Below are 21,652 nucleotides of genomic sequence, written 5' to 3' on the forward strand. Positions count from 1 at the left end.
TAAGTCACATATATGAGCACACACACACACACACACACACACACACAGAGGCATACACACACAGTATTAATTGTATTATTCCATTCATATAACCTCTAGAAACAGGTAAGACTAATTTATTTCCCAACCAGTAAACTTGCTCATATGATCAAAACATTCTGGTTTTCTTTTTTTGTTTTTTTGTTGTGAGGTTTCAACTACATGTAGAATTGATGAAAATAATTAAACTGAACAAAAAGAATCTGTGGGTAATCCTCAGTTAAAAAATAAGCAAATAGCAGCAAGAAAAATAATTTATAGTATGACCACCTGGGAACTACCACAGTTAAACCTTTCTTTTGTATTTGCTTCTTTTAATACATTCATATTGCAATTATAATGATATAAATAGTCTTGTAGAATTGTTAACATGGTTGCATGCTGGCATATGTTCATTTATATACCCAAGGACATCAATATAAAAGGAGAAAAGAGAAAACCAGCAACATAACAAAGATTAAAATAGAAGACCAAATTTCTCTTTCAACAAAGAGTTTAGGTGCCTGCTACTTTCGATTAAGATGCTGCCCAAATTAGCTTCCAGAAAAGAATGAAGGGTAAACAAAAGGACCACAATTTTCTTTTGAAACCCAAGAATGTAATGAAGCTTCATAGGAGGCTTTAACCAGGAATTAGAATTTCTAAACACACACCATACAAACATTATTGCCCTTAAGTCTCACTTCTGTGACTGTTTTCTTTCTGCAATATTCTTTCTTACTTATTTCTTTGTATGTTGACTGGCTTCTTCTCAGGGTTAGCAAAAACTCCACTCGAATATTGTGTGAATTTATCTTTTCATGGTACTATGTATTAAAGCCTCACATTATCTGGGACCTTTGCCCTCCAACTTCTTAATTTCTGTCCACTGTTTCTCACCTATCTAGCATCTTAAGCAAGTGAAATATTATCACCATGAAAAAAATTGATTCAGCATAAAAATCAAATTGAATGGAGCTATGATGTAGTATGAGGCAAGATGAAGAACTGGAGCCCAATCAAGAGTGCTATTCATCCTCTGAATCGCAAGAGTTGGAAATATTTGCTTGGTAACTTTTAGAATGGTTAAGGATTAGTGACTGCTCTGTGCCCCCTATTCATACTTCTTGAAAATGAAAATATTTATTGCTGGTTTCTTGTCTTTCCATGTTTTACTACTCTGGGTAGGTTAGGAATCATTGAATAACATATTTTTTCAATTTATACCTTTCTCTATCAAGGAGGTCCATATCTACAACTAACATAGGCTTCAAATTGCTGGTCTTTATGCCTGCAGCCTGCCTTGAAATGTTGAGACTTTGGTCCTTTGGAGAGAAATTGAGAGTATTTTACATATAAAGAAGCACATTAATGAATGGTTGTAAACAAAGACTATGGTAATCTGATGATGGTAGGAATTAATGATCTCCCTAGATCTGTACCTGTTGCATTTTCCAAAGCTCTCGGATAGCCTTTCTACATAAGCAACTTCTGATCCTAGACCTCAAAAAGCTTTATACTCTTACATGTTTTCTTCCACTTTAAGGCTTTCTTGTATTTGGAGTAACCTTGACAGGATAGACTGCTAGATGGTTACAAGACATGCACAAGATGACCACAAAGAAAGGTGAACCAAGGCAATACAGCTGACACCCAGCCATATTCCAGAAAGAGAGATGCCCATCTACTTTGCAGATGATCAAAGTTTTAAGAGGGAGCCAATTCAAAAAGCACCTAATTTGCTGACCCTAAAGAATCATAAGCTAAGACATGGATGTTGTCGAAGACATTGAGTGTTTTGATGGCCTGTTTTCAGCAATTCCCAATAGAGACAGTCCAAAATTGTACCTTATTACAATTTATTTTTTATTCCCAGAAACCACAGCTTACAGGAATAATTATTTCATGTCCCAATTTTAAACTACCGGGGTAAGACTCATTGATTTCCTCCGTCCCCAAATTAGTTCATCTTGATTTAGATGTTTATCTTCTGAAACATGAGATGCTGAGGGGAGAGTATCTGATATCAATAGTACATTGCTGGCCTAAAATATTAGGAAGATTATCCTCCCCCACCAACCAAGAGCAAATGATCCAGGAGAAAATGTATAGCCACTTCTTTTCTACAGTATTATATTAAAGCTTCATTCTTACTATTTCCCTACAAAAAAAAAAGCCACTAATTTAAAAATTACATAAGATTTCATATTTTAAGACACAATTCAAAAACAAAGAAATGAGTAAGCCATAGGTTAATAATATTTAAGTTAAAAATATTTAGTTCCCTAGCATTTAGTGAGAGGAAACGCTGATTCATCATTATTTTGTTAAACACAGATTTTAATCATGAAAAATAGTTTGATCAGGAAGTAATAACACTGTACATTCAAATGAATAGGATATGAGTCCTATCTCAGAAATAATTATTAGTATTACGTATTTTTGTTTTTTTTAAAAGATGGGTTAAAATAAAGTCAGCATTTAAGCAAAGAAGATAGAAAAGTAAAAATGAAATATAATGGCATTGAAATGGGAAAATATTGAAAATTAAAAACTGAAGTTAATAAAAAATAAAGGGAAATGTTGAAATAATTCCAAGACCAGGAACACTGAAAAATAATAGCTATGATATTAAGGACTATAAACTAGAAAAAAAAAGAGGAAATTCAAAGATTGAAAGTAGAAATTCTAAGAAAGATTAAACTGAACAGCTACTGATGGAGCAATTAAATGGAATACATAGAATCCATGTAAAAGAAAAGAAAAAAAAAAAGAGATGTCCTCTCACTCCATTTAGAATGGTAGTCATCAAGGATACTGGGATCAAATGCTGGCGAGGATATGGGGGGAAAGGAACAGTTTTACACTGTTGGTGGAATTGCATGTTAGGACAATCACTAATTAGTATGGACCTTCCTCAAAAGACTTAGAATATAATCACCATCGGTCCCAGGCTAAGTACCTCCTCAGTATTTTTTCCAAAAGAATTAAAATCAGCCAATACTAAAGGTATACATGAATATCTGTTTATAGCAGCACAATTCACAACAGCCAAATTATAGAACCAGCCTAGGTGTTAATGGACAGATGAATAGACAAAGAAAACCTGATACACACACACACACACACACACACACACACACACACACACACAATGGAGTTTTATTCAAACCTAAAGAAGAATGAAATGATTTTCACGAAAATGGGTGGAACTTGGGAACATTAAGTGAAATAACCCAAACTCAGAAAGTCAAGGGTCCTATGTTTTCTTTTCTTTTTTTTTTTTAAAGAGAGAGTGAGAGACAGAGACAGAGAGAGAGAGAGAGAGAGAGAGAGAGAGAATTTTTTAATCTTTATTTTTTTTTAGTTCTCAGCGGACACAACATCTTTGTTGGTATGTGGTGCTGAGGATCGAACCCGGGCCGCATGCATGCCAGGCGAGCGCGCTACCACTTGAGCCACATCCCCAGCCCCCTATGTTTTCTATTATATGTGGAAGCTAGGGAAAGCCAAGGCAGAAGGCAGTGTGCATATCATAAAAACAGAAGGAATTTCAATAGAATGGAGGAAGGGGAAAGGGGGGATGAAGTTTCTTTAGGAGAATAGATACCTCTAAAGCAGCAGGCAGCATCTGTGGGGAGGCAGAGCCCCACGGTGCTCATGAAGCCAGCAAGCTGTCCAGTGGCACTGGGCTCCCTGTTCCCCCTTGGTCCCACAGGGAAGAGGCACTGAAGGAGGAACAAGCAAACTGGGAGATTTCTGGAATGCTCTTTGGACAAAATTTGTCACCATTGCCTAGGGGACAAGTTGCCTTGTAGAAAGGATCTTCAGAAAAAAATGATACACAATACCCAGTTAAATTTGAATTTCAGATTTAAAATAAAGGGATATCCTTTTAGTGTAAGTATGTCCTAAATATTTCACAAGACATATGTAAACCACAAAGGCTCTTTGTTGTTTATCTGAAATTCAAGTATACCTGTGTTTTATGTGGGGTTTTTTTTTGTTGTTGTTGTTGTTAAACTTGACAACCTCACTTATAGCTACTCATTCCTGTCAACTGAAACAGAGTAAACTACTTAACAGATACATAGAAACTCCTGATTCTTACAGGGGTTTGTTTGTGAGCCAGAAATATTTTTCACTTGTCAGGATAATGCCCTGGCTCCTCCTTAAAAAAAAAAAAAAAAAAAAAAAAAAAAAAAAAAAAAAAAAGTGTGGTCACAAATACAACCTATTTAGGAAACTTCCTCATATTTAAAAATAATATAGTAAAATATGCAAACAAAGACAAATAAAATCCTAGATGCAACACAAAAATACCATTAGAGAAAGTAGGACCGAAAGAGTTGGGGGGGGGGGGGCAATGATGTGAATGTGGCATTTCTCCATTGTCTTCCACTTTCATGGTTTTATATTTATTTATTTACTTATTTGTTTTTAATTGGAGTTTATGGAGTTGAATCATGATCAAGGTGAAAGACAAGTGGAGCCCTAAGTCCTACATTGCAAGGACAGGAAGGTTGTCAGTTTGCCTGGCTCCTTTGAACTGAAAAGAAAAAGGAAATGGATGCTTTCCAGGAGTGAGAACAGAGTTTATTGTCTAAGCCATAAAAAGGGCTGGGCAAGCATCTAGCCCTGTGTAAGTGATTTTTTATTTGTTTTTGTTTTTGGTATTGTGGTTGTTGTTGTTGTTGTTTGCTTTACAACATCATGATCGAAAAGTTAGTTCATCATCAAGTTGTACCCAACTCCACAGCCATGTCTCTCTCAGAATTGTCACCAAACTGTGCTCTTGAGCTCTGTCCCTAAGCAGATCAACAGTGCTCTTGTTAACTTTGAAGTGACTATGCCGTGATGTTTTCTGTGTAAACCCACTGAGAATGATGGAGGATACTTGCTTCCCGATGGCTCTACACAGACATCTGAAGTACCACATTATTTATACGACAGTGGCACAGGATAACAGACTCCTCCAGGCTCAAGGGAGACATTTTAGAAAAACAAAACTTATATTTTGATATCTGGCATGTATAAAACAGTATAAACATGTGCTTTCTTCCTGAAGCTCCCTAAATCTAACTGTATTTGATCACCATTCAGTTCAAGTTCCTTTTTTGATGTTTATAATATGGAGAAAAAAAAAAAAAAAGACTTAAATGACCAGACTGTTAATAGTGGCTCTTTTTGTGGTATAAAAAAAAAATGGATGCAAATTGGTTTTGCTCCTTTCCACATTTCTGTGTTGTGCAGACTTACAATAACAAGCATATATTGCTTTTCTAATAGACAAAAACTTTATTAACATATTTTGCATTCATATAAAAGTCTCATCACCTGAAAAATGCATAAAAGTATTATCATTGCTTCTAACCCTCGAATACTAAATTGTTATCTAATTCAAAAATATGCTAAGGTGATTTACATGTCCATTGAAGTTTTGGAAGAGATGGACACTCTGCATTTCACAGTACCTCCAAGGTGATACTGATGCTGCTGGTCTGTGGACCACAACTTTCTATGTCATCTCCGCATTACCTTGAGGTCATGCCATTCTTTCCCTGTTCCAAACTGTTTCCTACATTATTATCAATGATCACTTTAAAACATGAATCTGTTATTAGAGAGCCAAACCATAAAAAATAACTCATAGCTCCCATATCTTACATGATAAAATGTCACCTTTTCTATATAGCTTTTAAGGCCTTTCACAGGGCAGCTGCAAAATCCCCATGTAGCTACATCTTCTTGGACAGCTTCAAATAGCCTGTCACACTGAGCTGTTCTCAAACATGACTTTTTATGCCCTTCAATATTACACATAGTAAACCTCATGTTTAAAATTATTTCAATGAATTGCCTTTGATATCTCAAAACTCTATTCTCAGATTAATTCCTACTTAAGGACTTCTTTCATCCCCACCATTTAATTATTGACCCTAGTAATTAAATGCTTCCTTGTGCAATCTCCCACGGCAGTCTATATTTGTCTTATGTAACACACACACACACACACACACACACAAAAGCATTCACATGTGTGCACAAACAATTTCTATTTGTTTTTTAGTGGAAGAAAGTGGGATTTGGAGTCACACAAATCTGCATTTGAATTTTGATTTCAACAATTTTCATTTCTTCCAAAATCTACCAATGCTACAAAAGTAGCAACTACTTATAAATTTTTTAAGACTTGTTTTAAGGCTCAAAATGTAGCCTTAGTGAATGTTCTATGTGCACTTAAAAAGAATGTGTCTTAGGCTCTTGAAGCACACTATCACTGTCATAGTTATGTTAGGTTGGTAAAATAAATGGGTTGACAGTGTTACTCATGTCTGCATAACTTCACTGACTTTCTACTCATTCTACCAATTACCAAGTGCTGAAATTTCCTGTTACAATTGCATATTTTTTTCTAGTTTCTTAGTAACCATATAAATAAGTGCCTATAAGTGAATAGTAGAGTGACAGCATGCCCCAAATTTCACCATTCATGCTACACGCACTTCCAAGTTCTCACACTATAGAATGCATATTATAGGATCTTTGGATCATTATAATCAATCATGTCAATGGTAATGCACGTGCGCCATGAAGGCCATATAAAAACCTATATGAGTCAGGATATAAAAGGCAATATAATAGGTTTTGTTCAAAGAATCAAGATCACCATGATCTACATGAAATAAGAGATTGATTATAGAGATTAGTCCATATGGAATTGTGAATAAGTCTATTAAAACCATTGCCTCTTTGTCAAATGGAGAACCTGATATTCCCATAGATCAGGAAGACCAGTCATCAGAAAGAGGTAGTGGATGTGAACCAAGGGTGAATGCATACAAACTGGTATCTGTGGGGACAAACTAAAGCCACATTGGTCCTTATGGTCTCTATTACATGTGATGAAGTGATGAACAGCAGCAGTGAGTTCCTTGTGAGCTCCATAGACATATCCACCACCCATCACAGGACTCAGAAGTTGAAGGAGCCATCAGGAGACAGGAGAAAAAGTGACACAGCTCTGACACTATCCCAACAAATTAAATCAGCGGGGCAGAGATGATCTCAGCCATAGTGTGTGGTCTCTTATTCTAGCCTTCAGCACATAAGGGCTTCTTTCTCACATTAGTGATCAAAAACCCATGCTGATTCCTTCTGTAGTCAACCTCACCCCAGAGTACAGAAGGAATTTCTGAGAAATACTGCCAGTTTAGGTTAGCAGACTATCACTCACATGGGGAGAACAATGGATCTTACAGTAGCAAGTATATACACAATCTCTCATAAAATAAGTATAATGACTCAAGATATATTGGTAACCATATATTTTTAATTAAAATAGGTTTCTAAAAAAATTTCAATGTTCAATATCTGGGCATCCATTAGTTGATACACTGCTAGAGCTCAATATGGACAATTAGAATAATTTCACACCCATTTATTTTTTAAGGCAGTTATTCCATGAAGTCATTAATCTTACCTCTTTTCGCCTATTTATTCATGGACTTATTTGTTCAACTTATTAAAAACCTACTTGTATAAAATATTTGAAATGTATTGCCAAGCCTTCTTATTGTCTATTTTTCTTACTATGAAAAATCCTAGCACGATACCTGTCAGCTGGGAATCATATAGAATCTCTTTTAAACACTGTGTAATGAATGTAACATGTTACATATTAAGCAATCAGAACTTATGGAATATTCAAAGGTTAGTGAGAAGAGAGGGTATTGAAAAACCAAAGCTCACAATGAGGCACATTTTACTTGAGCCATATTATAATCATTATTTTGTCAAATATAGATAACACATCTGACATAGAAAGCCAGAGGGATACCCTTGACAATCTGATAAAATCGAAAAGAATATAGTGACCTCAGCAACAAATCCTACCATTGCTTGAGAGGGACAGACAGACCACATTGGTAAATTCTACCTATTCAAAAGGCTACAAATGGAAGAGTTTATCTTAATCTAAACTTTTAGTATCAATGGGTATCTATTTCAGACGGTTCCCGTATGTTTTGGAGTTTCTCTTTGATGTTTATGGGATTCATGGAATTATCCATTGAAAACATTAGATTTAGCTGTACTAAAGGATTATATTTCAAAAAGGAAAAAGCTTTTTTTCCCCCATTATTCCTTATCTTTGTAGATTTCCACTGGGACTTCGAGTGGAGATGGTTGCCAAAATTTCTAATGTGCAAATATGGTACCGATAGTGACAATTTCAAGTGGGGAAATATGTCTCTGCAGCATTTATTTTTTTTTTGGGGGGGTATCAGGGATTGAATTCAAGGGCATTCAATCACTGAGCCACATCCCCATCCCTATTTTGTATTTTATTTAGGTCTCACTGAGTTGCTTAGCACCTTGCTTTTGCTGAGGCTGGCTTTGAATTTGAAATCCTCTTGTCTCAGCCTCCTGAGCTGCTGGGATTACAGGCGTGCATCATGGTGCCCAGCCTCTCTGCAGCTTTTTAAATGTCCATTGATTTACTCAATAAGCAGGAATGAAGGCCTATTGGGTGATAGATCCTATCTTGTTCTGGTAACAACAATCTAGTAATAGTAGGTCTCTTCTGTTTGAGGGGCTTAAATTTTGTAGAGATGTGCAAATTAATCAGCAATTATGGTGTGGTATATATTTAAGTGGCACAGCCCATAGAACATGGTAGAAATGCTACTAGTTTTCTAGCCCAGCTTGTGGGATCAAGGATAATCTTCTAGGAAAATACTAAAAAAGTTTAGATTTGAAGTAGTAGCAGGTTAAGGATGGCAACTCTAGGCACTACATCCACTACAGGAAGGCATGAACCTGGAGGTGATAAACAGGAAAGCGGTTTGGTGGGATAATTTCAAAGCAGCCAAGTAAGTGGTGGTAGGGGAACAGATTTGTATACTCACTGCAAGAATGCAGAGGGTTTCCTGGGATAGCACCCCAGAACATTTGTTGGCATGGAATAATTGCAGATTGAATTAATGATTTCATGAGTGATGGATCCCTAAGAAAAACACTCTAATGGTTCTAACAAGTGAATTGTAAACAGTGGTTGCTAGTCCTGTTTTCCTGTCCTTATTCTTACTACAGGTTTTAAGGTCTAAAAAAATAAAATGGGCAGCAAAGATAAAGTTCTTATCCTGAAGGGACTCATAATGCAAGGTGGGATCCATGAGAAGTACCTGCAGGCAAAGAGAAGATGGGGAAGAGGCAGATGGGGCACCAGTGGGGTGCTTCCTAATGAAGCATCACCTGGAGACCTTCTTTAGCACTAGAACACAGGGGCTGGTCATTTCTTTGAGCCTCCATACTTTTCAAAGACTTCAGCTCAGAGGCAATTAGTTTATTTTTAAGAGAGGTTCTGTTGATGGTGGGGAAGTATATATAAATCACACAAGGATTTCTCTGTTAAGGGGTGACTCCCAGTTTCTATTTCATTACCAGTGTGGGCATAATGTTATGAAAGCAACAGGGTTTCTCCAGCATAGTAGAGCATATATTCACTGACCTTAGGGTGGGTTATGTTTCTTCAGAATAAAAATGAAAGTAGTTGGGCTGGGGATGTGGCTCAAGTGGTAGCGCGCTCGCCTGGCATGCGTGCGGCCCGGGTTCGATCCTCAGCACCACATACCAACAAAGATGTTGTGTCCGCCGAGAACTAAAAAATAAATATTAAAAATTCTCTCTCTCTCTCCTAACTCTCTCCTCTCTCACTCTCTCTTTAAAAAAAAAAAAAATGAAAGTAGCAGTGGTCTGGACCATTGCTTTAAATGACCCAGCTGTACAAATACACATACATAGCAGAGCCTTTGGAGTCTGTGAGGTACTTGGACATTGTAAGCAAATTCCATGGACTAACAACATGGAACTTCTTCCATTTCAATCCACAGACCACGTTGGAAGAGACCTTAAACAGAATCATGGAAAGAAGTATAGAAACTGCCAGAACCATAAACTAAAAAATCCTGTGAAAAGTTACCAGCCTCTTGGCAAGGTTAGCTTTATTCTTGCTGAGAAACACTGCTCTAAGTTTAAATTTGGGACCCCCTAAATAAATCAAAACCTGAGTACAGACTGCCTCCTCTGCCTTGTCTGTAGTCTCTCCCTGTGAATGGCATTAGTTAAGGAAACACTGTCAATCAAACTATTTAAAATGAATAAAATTGGGACTTTAATTTCCTTTTCCATAAAATTAAGTTGGGATTAAATAAGATATGGGAGGTGAAAACATTGTGATGCTTGTACAATGACACTCAGAATAGAAGATTGTGTGGCAGATAAGAGGTTTTTTTTTTATTAACCTTCTGTCCTTCTACTTCACTTCCACGTGTGGACTCCACAGACCCAGCCCTCAATATGAAGAACTGGTCAATAAGGTATTAGTAAACATTATGGGAACAGAAGATTTATAGGTGCTTGTGTTCTTGGCTGTGCCAAAGGCAGCTCACACTGAATCTAAATTTTCAGGAATTTGGCAAACCAGGTTCCAATAAAACCATCATCAAAAATCAGTAAAATTAGTAGCAATGGTAATACATTCTAAAAACTCACTGTTTCATAACTATGTTATTACCTTTTACTGTTATCTATGCTCTCAGGTTATTTGCATTCATTAAGTCTACCTGGGTGTGAGTTCTGTATAAGAGTGTACTACTGTACATCTCTTTCCAGTTTTACATTTGAACACACAGTTGGCAATATGAAGATTAAAATCATATAAATAATGTGAAATAAATATATGTAAATTTAAACAAGTCATTTCCAAATATAGCATCTGTGCAGAAACCAGTTACATAGGAAAGCCTGTTTCTAGGCTGCACCTTGATTAGTGTCTGAGAACTTGGACTTGAGGAAGGTTCCCAGAACTAGGAATAGTGGCTAAGGCAAAAGGTATGTGACTTAACTGAACCCCATAAACATCTTGGGCATTAAATGCAAATGAGTTTCACTGGTAGATAACACCACACATGTGTTATTATATTTAATCATGGAGGAATTGAGTATATCCTATGTGTGATGCCACAGGAAGAAGATCCATAGAAGCTTACACCTGTTTTTTTTTCTGGACATTGATTCCTATACCTTTGCTCTTTGCCGGGTCTACTTTGTATCATTTGCTGTAACAAGTCTCATGATGATTTGGGTGGGTGTTTCAAGAAAGTGACTGAAACTCAGGGTGATATTGCACCTCCCAAGACAGCATTGTGTAAGCTTAGCTAGTCAAAAGAATATATGGACATAAAGGTAACTTTGTCATAGTCAATTCTTACCTTAGATTTCTTGAGTCTGGCTCTCAAGTTTAGGACCTATTTTCCTATTTGATACTGCCAATATTTAAAATTTTATTTCTCAGCTTTATTGAAGTGTATAACTGGCAAATAAAAATCATATATATTTAATGTGTACGATGTGATATTTTGACATGTCTACATTAGGGAATGATTACCACAATTGAACTAATTGATACATACATCATCTCATGTATTTTACCTTTAAAAATTTAGTCCCTAAACCCTAAACTTTAATTTATAGCATCTGGGCACTAGGCACTCCATAAATTTCCATAAATCTTCAGTTTATGTCTCTGAATGTCTTCAGTTTTTGATGGTGAGTCATAGTTGGGGGCTTCTAATTATATATTAATGCATGTAAATTTGACCCTCCATAATACTTTTTTTGTTGTTTTCAATCAGGGACATAGTATACCTATTTTAACACATTTACAGCATAATGAGTTTATGGGAACCCTGCTATAAATATGTTTAAAGACTAAGCATAAAAATAGGGTGAGTATAGAAACTGACATGCATAATTCATTGATATAAAGGTATTATGCAAGTTCCATGCTCCAGAGAATGGTTACATAAAATTTTAATGAAAGTTTTGCAACCTAAAACTCATATATGCTCTTGAGTAGCACAGAGGAATATCACTTTCCTTGAAGGTGGTTCTGGGTAGCTAAATCACAAGTTTTGTAAAAGATATATTCATTAAGGTTCTTAAACTATAGAAAAACTGAACTGGAGAGTAACTAAGAACAGAGTAGGGTCGAAGAGCATGAGAAAAAGATTAACATTAAACAGGGAGGAGAGGTGGGAGGGAAAGGGAGAGAGAAGGGAAATTGCATGGAAATGGAAGGAGACCCTCAGGGTTATACAAAATTACATGCAAGAGGAAGTGAGGGGAAAGGGAAAAATAATACAAGGGGGAGAAATGAATTACAGTAGAGGGGGTAGAGAGAGAAGAGGGGAGGAGAGGGGAGGGGAGGGGGGATAGTAGAGGATAGGAAAGGCAGCAGAATACAACAGACACTAGTATGGCAATATGTAAATCAATGGAAGTGTAACTGATGTGATTCTGCAATCTGTATACGGGGTAAAAATGGGAGTTCATAACCCACTTGAATCAAAGTGTGAAATATGATATGTCAAGAACTATGTAATGTTTTGAACAACCAACAATAACAAAAAAGAAAAAAAAAGAAAATGGGAAAAAAAAGAAAAACTGAACTGTGTACAAGTGCAAAAATAGCATTTCTCAAAGATGTCAGTTGAATGTACCATATTAGTGTTAGTAGCATAACTATTAATACTAATATTATAAAGTATCCAATACTGGATAGATTATATATATATATATATATATATATATATATATATATATATATATATATATATATAAAGCATCTATTCTGAAAAAAATAAAGTATGCTATTTAGGACAATTATTCTTGAAATGGCAACTAGGAGCTTGGCACATAATTTTAGCAAGCATGGGTGTGTGGCTATTTATAGTTGATTAGCGAGAAGGCTTATTGGTGAGAAGATTTTTATTTTATGTAATATGTACAATAGAGAAATGTAGCTTTTAGATATACAGAAGACGTGGATTGCATACAGAATTCCATATACAGCTCCTTGAGCATTAGGTACTCCTGAATGCATGTGCATTTTTAGTAAATTTTTATTTTGTAATAAACATTTTGTTTATTTTCTTCTTATATCTAGATAGATTTGGAGTTTGGAGAACAAGGATCTGAAGGTATAAGACCCCAAGATTCTTACCCTTGATGAATTGTTCTAGGTAGAACTGTGGCTGATGCAAATTATGTTCAGTGAGAAACAGGATATGGAATCAGAAGCAAAAATAAAGATGATAGTTTATTATAATGATGATAATTAAGATCAAAGACCATGAACTTTTCAGAGATATTATTGGAAAAAGAGAAAAGGCTTTCACAACTAAAAGTGAACTTTTATTGAATAGTGAATGAAAGTATAACATTTAAGGAGATATTGGTCATATCCCATGAATAAAGTGACCAAATGGTTATGTAGGACTTGTTCTACTTTGTAACATGCACTTGAAGGAAGGCAGCCTTATGAGCAATGACTAACTCTGGGGTTGGAGTGTCTAAACTCTTTAGAATTTAGCAAATTTTAGCAAGCAAACATGGATTATGCCCTTCATACCCAAAGTGGAGAGAATGTGTCTATAGCAAATATGAAGATAGGCACGCCCCAGGGCAAGCTCACACCTACCACACACAATGCTCTCTCTGACTTTTCTATCTGGTTATTAAAACTAATGAGCTCAAACTCTTGACATCTGACCCCAGCTTGAACAACCAACTTCAACTTTAGGTTCTACTTAACTATATGGCTCTTGTTTCTGACTTTCATACTCTTGGTTTAGTAAATATTTGTTGAATTTTTAAAACAACTCTTTGGCACTGACTTTATCATGACTTTGAATCAGGAATTATTTGGGAATAACTCCTCACTCTCCCATGAAAGGATACATATCTGTATGCCAACTTTATCCCTCTCTTCTCTCTAGTCATGCCCACCCAAATACTTTTTTTTTTTGCATTAATTCTTGGACTTCTTCGTTCCAAGACTCCAAAAGTATTTCTCACTTAGGGCCTATTATTGATCACTTTCCTCGGTTCTTAATTTTTTGATGGGTCAGTGCTTGGGTTGCCCCTGCCTTGATCTCCATTATCTAGTAACGGGTAGGTCCTTACTGAACAAGTGTCAGAATAAACGAATGAAGGAAGGAATGGTGTAGAACTTCAGCAAAGCCCACCAGAACTACATGTGCCTTCTTGAGACAGTTCTTCTTTCCACCTGAATAATTGCTTCTAAATCCTCAATTTCTGATTAACTCAGAGTCACATTTGCTACCTAATGCAACCCAGGACCAAGTTTTCTAGAGGGCCTGTGGCCATCTCTGATTATATTTTTAACATGACAGTTGCAAACGTTTCTCCAGGAAGATAATCAAAGTCAGGTTTTGTATTTATATTTCCAAATGAGAAAAAAAGTTCAGTTCTAGAAATTCTAGGCTCTAAATTATACTTTCCCAAGCCTGCTCTTGGATTCCTCATTCCCTGCTAATGTGTAAAAGCCATCCATGGCCTTGTAAAACTAAGCACAGTTTAAAGATTAAGAGTAATCAAAGTATCATGATCACAACCATCCCAATAAACTACAGTGAGATTACTTGGTGAGGGCTGGAAACAGTGGCTTCCTGAAAATCTAAAGATCACATCACCTAAGAGGTCTAAGAATGCTATTTGGAGGTCAATATATACACAAATTTTTAAGTAAGGTATAAATGTTAAATAAGTGGGAAGAAAAACAAGTTATTTCAAGTCCTATATTTTATTATCTGTTTAGTGAAGAATGCATTGAACAGTTTAATGTGTAATCAAAGCAGGAAACTTCCTTTTAACATTCCTGTAGAGGGTCATAAAAAGGAAGACAATTGTCCTAAATTACAGAATCAGGTTATATTTCACTTTCTTTGCTTTCTAATTCTGATGAGATCAATCATTTATTTGCAACTTTAGCAATTTCCAACACAAAAGTTTGCATGCGTGTAGTGTTGAGCAAGTATCTAAGACAGATGGAGGCTGTTCAAACAGCAACTCTTCTCTTAAACTTTGGAAGGAAAGTGTTCCTTATAATAAATTTTAGTTTAATTTTTATTACTTGTGGGTTGATGGAAGTAGCAACTATATTGTCGCCTTTCTGCATTGAAACCGAGTCTATATTCTTGGTCAACCAGAGGTAGTATTAGCTATTTGTGATCCCTGAAGTTCTTGACATCTTGGCCTACTAGAGTCAGCTATGGTCAAACTGAACCCAGAACTCATTTTTGAAAGATGTGTCAAGAGAGAGAATATGCTTTTTTGTGGAATATGTTTAGCTGTTTTTTTAAAGAATGTCTCTACCATCAAGAAGAGCATAAATAATTCTTAGAATTGCACAAATGCATTATATTTTCATCCAACTGTGAATGCTTTCTGGTACTATTCTGGAACAAATAATGCTATAAAACATCAATCTACTACACATGAAAAAATTAAAATTTAAAATATTTATGCTTAACAAATACAGCTGAAGCATAAGAAAGACAGGCTAGAGATTTCTGGTAAGAAAAATAAAACTGATACATTGGATTTGATGACATATTACTTATCATTTCAATTATATATACATTATTTTGGCAGTTAGTTCTCATGTGTAACCCTATTTTTTTTTCTCCTTAATAGTAGTTTTGAGGCAGTGCTATTTGCACTAACAAGGCATATTAAAACAGAAGTACTGACTACCGCAAAGCAGACAAATGTCGAATAGCCAGGGGATTCTGGCTGGAGCCAAGTTGACAGTTCAATTATCCAAACAGGTTACAAATGACTGTATTGAAGACAAATGCCTGTGGATTCCCTTCTGTGAGTACTACTCAATAAGATTGAAAAATATCAAAAAGAAGATGTCATCTCTTCAAATAACTATATATTTTTGAAATATGATAAAGATGTTCATCTGTATACAAACACATATGTGTTGGAGGACATGTATTTAAATAATTATGAGAATCCTGAGCTTGGGTCATTTTTAAGGACTAACTTAGCAAGATTGGGTTGCTAAGAGCAATTATAATTATTAAATTCATTTACCTGTCTCCTTCATGACATTACAGTATAAATATAGTTATCATGAATGCTTTGAAGCACTGTAAGATTCTGAGACTCTGAGCACATTTTGAAATTATTGCATGCAATTTTTTCTCTATCTGTTGTCTACTGTGATTTGGGCATAGAGTGATTTTTTTCTTTTTTTTATTGTTGGTCGTTCAAAACATTACATAGTTCTTAATATATCATATTTCACAGTTTGATTCAAGTGGGTTATGAACTCCAATTTTTACCCCGTATACTGATTGCTGTATCACATCAGTTACACTTCCATTGATTTACATATTGCCATTCTAGTGACTGATGTATTCTGCTGTCTATCCTATTCTTTACTATCCCCCTTCCCCTCCCCTCCCCTTCTCTCTCTCTACCCCCTCTACTGTAAATCATTTCTTCCACTTGTATTATTTTACTCTTACCCCTTCTTTCCTCTTATATGTAATTATGTATAACCCTGAGGATCACCTTCCATTTCCATGCAATATCCCTTCTCACTCCCTTTCCCTCCCACCTCTCATCCCTGTTTAATGTTAATCTTCTTCTCAAGCTCTTCGTCCCTACCCTGACCTTGGTTACTCCCCTTATATCAAAGCAGTCATTTGGCATTTGTTTTTTAAGGATTGGCTAGCTTCACTTAGCATAATCTGCTCTAATGCCATCCATTTCCCTCCAAATTCTATTATTTTGTCATTTTTTAAAGCATAGTATACTCCATTGTGTATAAATGCCACATTTTTTTTATCCATTCATCTATTGAAGGGCATCTAGGTTGGTTCCACAATCTTGCTATCGTGAATTGTGCTGCTATGAACATCGATGTAGCAGTGTCCCTGTAGAATGCTCTTATTAGGTCTTTAGGGAATAGACCGAGAAGGGGAATACCTGGGTCAAATGGTGGTTCCATTCCCAGCTTTCCAAGAAATCTCCATACTGCTTTCCAAATTGGCTGCACCAATTTGCAGTCCCACCAACAATGAACAAGTGTACCCTTTTCCCCGCATCCTCGCCAGCACTTGCTGTTGTTGGACTTCATAATGCCTGCCAATCTTACTGGAGTGAGATGGTATCTTAGGGTGGTTTTGATTTGCATTTCTCTGACTGCTAGCGATGGTGAGCATTTTTTCATGTACTTATTGATTGATTGTATGTCCTCCTCTGAGAAGTGTCTGTTCAGGTGTGATTTTTTTTTTTTTTTAAACTACGAATCAGGAAATGACTGTTAGGGCTGGCAGGGTAGCTCAGTGAGAGAGCATGAGGAGCATATGATTCCATCCCCAACATTGAAAACAAACAAATGAAAACGACACACCTAATTTTACTAACTGAGTTATTATTTAACTAAAAATGAAACACAGTAGATGAAATAATATGGTTGAAAACTTGACTTTGTTATTCAGGGGACTTTGTGTTTGTTGTTTTCTTATTGGAGTGCGATTCTCTCTTTGGAAAAGTTATATGGTTCAAAACAAGAAAACTATCATGTCTTTGATGTTTCATCAACATGTGAATGTCCAGATTATGCACTCAGAATTTATGGGCCAACAATACATGAAGGAAGACATTACATGGTAGAAAGAGCCCATGTTTTGAAGCCAAGGAAACTTGTGTCCCAAACAATGCAGGCTCAGACAACATATTCAACATTGCTGAACTTTGATTTCATTTGTCTCCAATGTAGCACTGATAATAGTAGGATTATTCAAACCAAAAGGAATAAATGATGCTTGTAATAGATTGTCATAACATCCTAAGTGACTTGTTGATATTAACTTTTGTAATAATGACCTGGCCATGGAGACATATGGTCACCTGCTTAGGGTTCGAGTGACAAGAATTCCATATCTTCTTTCCTTAAATCATTCATTTCATTCAATGAACAGACAGACATTGAATACTCAATGTGTTAGATGCTCACTGATGCCTGGGTATAATACAGTAAAAAAAGGTAGAGTCAAAAGTATCATAATCCAGTGAGAGAAATATACAAAGAAAAACTTCAATCAACATAGAGACCTACCTGGGCATGGACACAAAATCTGGTTTGGTGTGTTCACTAAAGAAATGCGTCTACTGGAGCTGGGAAGATGGGTCAGTGGTAGAGTGCTTGCCTAGCACCCCTAGACCCTGAGTTTAATCCCCAGAACAAAAGAAAAGGATAAGAGATAGAAAAAGAAGAGCCTCCCCATTTACAAAAAAGCATTATTCCAAGGATCCAAAATAGTGGAATAGAGGCAAGCAGCACCTTGTAGCTTCTCTGTATCTAGGAATCAAGGCAAGTGGAGAATGCCTATTTAGAAAGGTGGGTGACTGAGGGAATTCACTGATCTTCAATACAAAATTACTATTTGACCCAGAAATTAAGAGACCCAGAAATTCTGGTCTGTAGAACAGAGGTCAAGAAAGAATATATCAGCACCAAGACTGGCTGCAATTGTGGTCCAGCGAAGGAGAGGGATAAGGGAGAGGCAGACACAGAGTGGACAAAATCGTCGTGGAACAACTGCATAACTAAAAGGCAGTTGAACTTAGCTGATCTGGTAATGGCACAGCTGGAGAAGTACTGAGCTTCTCAACATATATAATAAAGTGCTTATAAGGAGGCAAAGAGCCATCTTATGGAAGTCATGCCTGAACTTGTTGCTTTGGGAACTCTGGAGACCACAGCACATATTGCCACACCAATTTGGTTGGAATCTACCCTGTGGCTCAGTATGGCCCCAGAAGAATACCACTGAAGCAAGGCACAGAGATGATAAGCAATGAGATTGAAATAGTAATAAAGAGTCTCCAAATACAGAAAAGCCCAAGACTGGATGAATTCATTGATACATGTTAAAAGATCTTTTACAATCGAAAAATCAATGTTCCCCAATCCATTCCATGAAAAAGAAAGTAAAGGAACACTTCCAAATTCTTGAATAAAGCCAGTGTCACTCTGGTACCCAAAATGGATAAGGTCACATCAACAAAAAATTACAGTTCAATATCCATGATGAACGTACACTCAAAAATTCTCAATAAAATATCTGCAAATTGAAATCAGCAGCACATTGAGAAGTTCATACAGCATGATCAAGTTGGTTTTATTCTAGGGATTCAAGAATGTTTGGACATATGCAAATCAGTAAACATAAAACACCATATAAATAGAATCAAGGATAAAAATTACATGATCATCTCTATAGATGCAGAAAAAGCCTTTGACCAAATTCAACATATTGTGATAAAAGTCCTAAAGAGACTATGTATAGCAGAATCCTAACTCAATATAATGAAAGCTGTCTATTAAAAACTTACATCCAACTTCATACTGAATGGAGAAAAACTAAAAGCATTTCCTCTAAAATTAGGAATGAGATAAGAATGCTCACTTTCAGTGCTCCTATTTAATATAGTATCTGAAATTTTAGCCAGAACAATTAGGGAAGAGAATGAAAGAAAAGGAAAGCAAACAGGAAAGGAACAAATAAAATTTTCCCTATTTGCAGATGATATGAACCCAAAGCCTCTAAAGACTAAAGATTCCCGAAGACAATTAGATTTGATCAACAAATATAGCAAAACAGCAGGATATAGAATAAATATACAAAACTGAATAGGTTTTTTTCTACACCAGTAGTGAACCCCATAAGAAAGAAATAAAGAAAAAAATCCATTCACAATAGCTGCAAAAAATAAAAATACATCTAACCAAGGAGTTAAAATATATATTTTAATATATAATTTATATATATATATATTTTTTTTTCTCCCCCCAGGGATTGAACCCAGGGGTGATTAAACACTGAGCCATATTCCCAGCCTTTTTAATATTTTACTTAGAGACAGGATCTCACTGAGTTCTGAAGAGCCTCACTAAGTTGCTGAGCCTCTCTTGGAACTTGTGATCCTCCTGCCTCAGCCTCCTGAGGCCCTGGGATTATGGACATGCACCACCATGCCCAGCCAGTTATCTTATTCTTGAAAACAAGGCAAAAGCATACATTGAGAAAAGGCAGCCTCTTTAACAAGTGGTACTGGGCAAAGGGGATATCCATATGTAGAAAAATGAAACTAGATCCCTATCATATCATATAAAAATAAACCCAAAGTAGTTCAAAGACTTAACTATGAGACATGAAACTTTGAAACTGCTGGAAGAAAATATGAGAAACACTTGAAGACATTGGCACAGGCAACAAGTTCCTGAGTAGAACTGTAATAGCTAAGAAAATAGTAAGAATAGACAAAAGGGACTGCATCAAATTAAAAGTCATCTGCACAGCCACATTGACATTTATAGTAACTCAATTCACAATAGCTAAGCTTTGGAACTAAACTAGGTGCCCTTCAACAGATGAATGGATAAAGAAAATGTGGTATATATACACAATGGAATGTTAGTCAGCCATAAAGAAGAATGAAATTAGGCCATTTTCCAGTAAATGGTTGGAACTTGAGACTATCGTTCTAAGTGAAATAAGCCAATCCAAAAAACCAAAGGCCTAACGCACAATAAGGGGCAGGAAATGAATTAGACAAAGGTGAATCAAAGGAAGGGAGGGGTGATGGGAATAGGAAAGATAGTAGAATGGTCATAACTTTTCTATGTTCACATATGAATACACAACCAGTGAAACTCCATATCATGTACAATCACAAGAATGGGATCCTAATTAGAATCAGTTATACTCCCTGTATGTATAGTATGTCAAAATACATTCCACTGTCATGTATATCTAAAAAGAACAAATTTAAAAAGTGAAAAACAAATCACCTGCCTAGCAAAGAAAACAATTAAGAGTGAAGACAGCCTATGTAATTTTAAATATTTTTTGCCAGCTACTCTTCTGACAGAATAAATAGCTAGATTATACAAGGAACTAAAAAATGTGAACACCTTAAAAACCAAACAATGGAATCAATAAATGGGCAAATTAATTGAACAGACACTTCTTGAAGAAGTAGTACAAATGGTCAATAAATATATGCAAAAAAATGTTCAACATATTTAGCCGTTAAGGAAATGCAAATCAAAACTACACTGAGATTCCAACTGACCCCCCAGGATATCATCAAGAATAGGAAAAAAAAACAATAAATGCTGGTGATACTGCAGAGAAGAATAACCCTTAAATACTGTTGGTAGGAATGTAAATTAGAACAGTCAGTATGGAAATAGGATGGAGGCATCTCAAAAAGAGAATAGAACTACCATGTCCTCCAGCTGTTCCACTCCTTGTTACCTTCCTAATGGCATTGAAGACAGCATGCTGTAGGGAGGTTTTCCTACACAAGCTTATTGCAGCCCAGTTCACAAAAGCAGTTATCCAGTTAGCTTAGTTGCCTGTCAGCCAATGAATGGATAAACAATATGTGGTGTGTGTAAACAATGGAGTATTATTCAACCACACACACACACACAATAATCATGTCCTTTGAGGTCAAATGAATGGAATGGAGTTATGACAAATAAGCAGGACACAGAAAGACAGTGTTGCAGGCTTTCCTCATATGTGGTCACTGGGAAGGGGGCCACATGAATTTAGCAGGGAGACTATAAAAGAAAAGGATAGGAAGACAGAGGGAACAAAGAGTGGAGGATCAGGGAAGGCAAGAGGGTGAGGTAGATGAGTTCGAACTGTTATTTACATGTAGAAATATGCTA

The sequence above is a fragment of the Spermophilus citellus genome, assembly GCF_964194105.1.
Source record: "Spermophilus citellus genome assembly, chromosome: 17".
Lineage (NCBI taxonomy): Eukaryota > Metazoa > Chordata > Mammalia > Rodentia > Sciuridae > Spermophilus > Spermophilus citellus.